Source organism: Lissotriton helveticus, chromosome 5_1 (assembly GCF_964261635.1).
Source record: "Lissotriton helveticus chromosome 5_1, aLisHel1.1, whole genome shotgun sequence".
Classification (NCBI taxonomy): domain Eukaryota; kingdom Metazoa; phylum Chordata; class Amphibia; order Caudata; family Salamandridae; genus Lissotriton; species Lissotriton helveticus.
Window position 1 is genome coordinate 1,387,002,125 of NC_136065.1, and position 5,000 is coordinate 1,387,007,124.

The window sequence follows — 5,000 nt, forward strand, 5'->3', positions numbered from 1 at the left end:
ACGAAATGGTACTGCTCTCATGCTAACCCCAGCTTCAGTCTGAAACATCCAGAAACACTGTAGACTACCAATTCGATCAGTTCCGGTAGCGCCCCAATGTAACCCGGTAGAGAAGAACTAGCCCTCCCCTCTTTGACTGATGGTTCTTGTTCCCTGTCCCTTCTGTTGTCATTTAACAGAACTATTTAGCCTGCTGAAAGGGGTTGTGTTCCGACCGCTGGTTGGTGGAGACATTTTGACTATATTCTGGACCTGCGTTGTCGCGTAATGCGTCATATGACGCGCCGCGTTAGCGCATCCGGAAGTCATCCGGGGCGCGCAGCGCGTAACGTAAGCATAACAAGTCATGTGACTTGTTAATAAAACTTTTCATTGGTTCATTTTACTTTTCTTATTCTAATGATGAAAGGCTTGGTCATATGACCTAAAAATTACGCTTTTTATTACTTCCGAACATTATTTTTTCTTAAATATATGTTATAATGTTCCAGGCTAATGTACTTTCCCGGAAAATTTACAACTGTCCTGCAAGTAAAATATATTCTTTTTTCGAAAAAAAGAGCGTTTCTTCGTCCCATGACGGAGCCGTTGAGCAAAAGAGGGTCGACCTGCTGTCTTAGTCGCCGATACGCCTGAATATGAGATTCTTATCGATCACTTTATGTTGCAGGAATAGAAAACACAACAGCCCTTGACCATTTATCTTTACTGCGTTCCTTCGTATTATACCTTTTACCCTTCATGTAATTGGTCTGCTTTATTTCACTTGCCTTTTAATGATTCTAAAACAGAGACTATTATTAAAAACGTTACCAATGTATATACTACTACCATGTTTTCTTTTAAAAACCTTTATTGTGAAAATTTCATTATACAAATACGAGCCTATAACCACGTGGGCCTGCCACGGAGCAAACTGTAATCGTATATGATGAGTAGACATTTACACTGTAGAGGAACGTAACGGGCGGGCCATTAGGTTGCAAGAACTAAGGTGTCTAACAGTTACGGAATCGGTGGACGTACATTTTATAATTAAAATACGACAGGGCCAGTTACAATAAAATTATCTAGATATACATTTGCGGGCAAGTACCATGGGTGACGTTAATTCGAACTTTCAATAGTACAGTAATCAATAACACATCAGAACTTAATATCAATAGGGATGTCGAAATATTCAATCAATTCTCGTCCCCGCCCGCCATGTGCTTCAAAACTGCATACGTATCTCGTGATTTCAAGGTTCTGCAACCAGTACACAACAAGGAGTTACGAGTCCCATTTATTCCGGCGCCATTTTGGGCGAGGACGGGCAGGTCCAGGATATAGTCAAAATGTCTCTATCAACCATCGACTATGATGATGTTCATATGCTGTATTTATTAGAGTAACACTCATCTGTCCACATGAAATTGATTTGCCACAATCTAAACATGTCATTTTAATCTTTCCAAAGTTCTTCTAAATATTTGGGACCGTTTCCCTTGCCTCTGATGCTGTCAGTGCCACTTCTTTGATGAATGTACTAGCAGGTCAGGGGTTCTCCTCCAAATCTCTCTTTTATGCAGCACTATAATTAATTGGTGCCACCTCTCCATATGACGATGCATGGTATAGTTACCATAACTATATTTTTTTTCGGTTCCTCTGGAGAGTTCATCGTGGCAGATGAAGCGTGTAACGTACCGGGCATTTACCTTTTTTTGCATGTACAGGAAAGGAAAAAAAAATCGAGCGTCCGAGTTCTAAGGTGTCCCAGGGCCATTTTAGTGGACCAGGCCCAAATCCAAAGAACAGGCCGCCATTTTGAGAGTCCTGTTGCAGCCGCCTGTCGCTGTAGCATCAAGAGCAGCCGAAACTCAGCTGAATGGCAACTGAAACGGTAAAGGGGTGCCCCACTACAGCAGACGAGCCTCCACCTAGGAAGGCCTGTTCACGCCGCCTCCCCCCCTTCCCCCTTCGGGCACCCCACGCCGTTATTCGGAGCAGTATTGTAGGATGGCCACACCAGTGCGGCAACTTGCTAGACATCACCTCGGTGGTAACCGAATCTCAACGCCTTGTGGTGTCTTCTATTCAGAAAACATTGTTATGCTGCCTTCGACCTATTCGCCGCAAGTGCGCACACAACTCAACTGCATAGCTTGCTAGACACCACCTCGATGCCATCCGGATCTTGGAATCTCAGCGCCTTTTGGTGTCTTCTCTTCAGAAAATATTGTTGCGCTGCCTTTGGCCCCATTCGCACATCGGTCCGCTACTGACGCCATCTCACAGGCTAATGGGGCGCCCCACGCCGACTTTCAGCATTGTAGGATGACCACACCAGTACAGCAACTTGCTAGACATCACCTCGGTGCCATCCGGATCTCGGCGCCCCACTGCAGATGAAGTGCCTCTCAACTATGAAACCACCACGGTGACATCCGGATCTTGGCGCGTTGTGCTGCCTTCGGCCTATTCGCACATCGGTCCGCTACTGACGCCATCTCACAAGCTAATGGGGCGCCCCACGCCGAGTTTCAGCATTGTAGGATGACCACACCAGTGCACCTTACTAGACACCACCTCGGTGCCATCCGGATCTTGGCATCTCAGCGCCTTGTGGTGTCTTCTATTCAGAAAATATTCTTGCGCTACCTTTGCCCCATTCACACATCGGTCCGCTACTGACGCCATCTCACAGGCTAATAGGGCGCCCCGCGCCGAGTTTCAGTATTGTAGGATGACCACACCAGTACAGCAACTTGCTAGACATCACCTCGGTGCCATCCGGATCTTGGCATCTCAACGCCTAGTGGTATCTTCCATACAGAAAATATTGTTGCGCTGCCTTTGGCCCCATTCGCACATCGGTCCGCAACTTAGACATCACCTCGGTGCCATCCGGATCTTGGCATCTCAGCGCCTTGTGGTGTCAGTCAGAAAATATTGTTGCGCTGCCTTTGGCCCCATTCGCACATCAGTCCGCTACTGACACCATCTCACAGGCCAACAGGGCGCCCCACGCCGACTTTTACCATTGTAGGATGGCCACACCAGTGCCACAACTTGCTAGACACCACCTCGGTGCCATCCGGATCTTGGCATCTCAGCGCCTTGTGGTGTCTTCTATTCCGAAAATATTGTTGCGCTGCCTTTGGCCCCATTCGCACATCGGTCTGCTACTGCCGCCATCTCACAGGCCAACGGGGCGCCCCACGCCGACTTTCAACATTGTAGGATGGCCACACCAGTGCAGAAACTTACTAGACACCACCTCGGTGCCATCCGGATCTTGGCGCGTTGTGCTGCCTTCGGCCTATTCGCACATCGGTCCGCTACTGACGCAAACTCACAGGCCAACGGGGCGCCCCACGCCGACTTTCAGCATTGTAGGATGGCCACACCAGTGCTGCAACTTGCTGGACACCACCTCGGTGCCATCCGGATCTTGGCGCGTTGTATTGCCTTCGGCCTATTCGCACATCGGTCCGCTACTGACGCCGCCTCACGTGCCAACGTATTTTCTCCGCATTTTATACCCTATGCCGCATAACAGGTCATGTGACTTGTTTATAAAACTTTTCATTGGTTCATTTTACTTTTGGTTTCCTAATGATGGAAGGCTTGATCATATGACCTAAAAACAACACTTTTCATTGGATGAAAACTTTTTTTTTTCCCCAAACGATGAAAGCCCCACCTTGTTTCTGGATGTTTCAGACTGAAGCTGGGGTCAGCATGAGAGCACCATCATCTCGTACCTCCGTCGTGGTCATTCCGCGAGCAATCATGGCAACCGCTCCCCACCAGAAACCTACAGGAGTCGGGGGCCCCCAAAACTTTTGATGAATCCTCAAGGCGGAGGGGACGCTTTCGAGAATGGGGTCCAAGACCTAGCAGACAAGCGTCCGATTTCCAAGGTGTCCCAGGGCCATTTCAGTGGACCAGGCCCAAAAAGGAAAGAGCCTGCCGCCATTTTGAGAGTCCTGTGACAGCCGCCTATCGCTGCACCGCAAGAGTGGGCGCAACTCAGCTGAATTGCGGCTTTTGACACAGTGGACCAAAAACGGACGGAATGGCAACTGAAACGGTAAAGGGGCGCCCCACTACAACAGATGACACTCCACCTGGAGAGGCCCGTTCACGCCGCCTCCCCCGGGGCGCCCCACGCCGTTATTCGGAGCAGCATTGTAGGATACCAAAACCAGTGCGGCAACTTACTGGACATCACCTTGGTGCCATCGTTCTGCTGCCTTGGAACTATTCGCACAACAGTTTGCTACTGATGACCCACCCCCCGCGACGCCCCACGCCGGAAATCTGGACGTTGTGCTGCGTTGAGACTATTCGCACAGCCGACCGCTACTTCGTTGTTTTTCCCTAAAAATGTTTATATGTTATTACTATTTTTGTTTTCTTGTATATATTTATAAGTTATTAAAGTTTTATAATCTTACTACTTTGTCGGAGTGCTATATATTTTTAATGTGACACATAATTGTAAAAACTTTGATGTACAAAGAGTCATCCCTGGAATCTTCCGCTTCAGGCTCGGTCCCCTCCCCAATCACAATACAGGATGGTTTTCAGATAATAGGAACACGTCTGCTGTGACGGATCACATCGAGTGTGGGCCTTGATCTACTATAACTCCTTTGAAGAGGGGTGATTCTTTACAGCTGAGGCCATAAACTACATCTGCAGGGCTAGCTGATACCCTAGGACCAGCCTGGACAATCGGACACAGAGGAAAAGGAGTGTCAGAGGGTGCGGTAGTGAATAGGGCGAAAGGGAGGTGTCGGGCGGGCACAGGGTGTGATTCTCAGGGAAGAGCAGCGCAGATGGGGGGAGGTTTATTACCCATGCATAAGACAGAGAGCGAGGGTGACCACTGCTTGGGGGAGATGCTTGCGAGGGTGGGGAGCCATGCTAAGGATCGACAGCGTGCACAGAGTGGGTCTGGTCAAGGCATCTAAAATGGCTGCCGTGCACGACAAAAGTGTGGCATTTGA

The 5,000-nt window shown here is 48.7% G+C and overlaps 1 protein-coding gene across 2 annotated transcripts in view; it reads left to right on the forward strand.

The window, feature by feature from the left end:
- The window catches only part of LOC144755433 (mitogen-activated protein kinase 14), a 519,324-nt gene that overhangs the window by 135,455 nt on the left and 378,869 nt on the right, over nucleotides 1-5,000 (forward strand). The window lies entirely within an intron of this gene.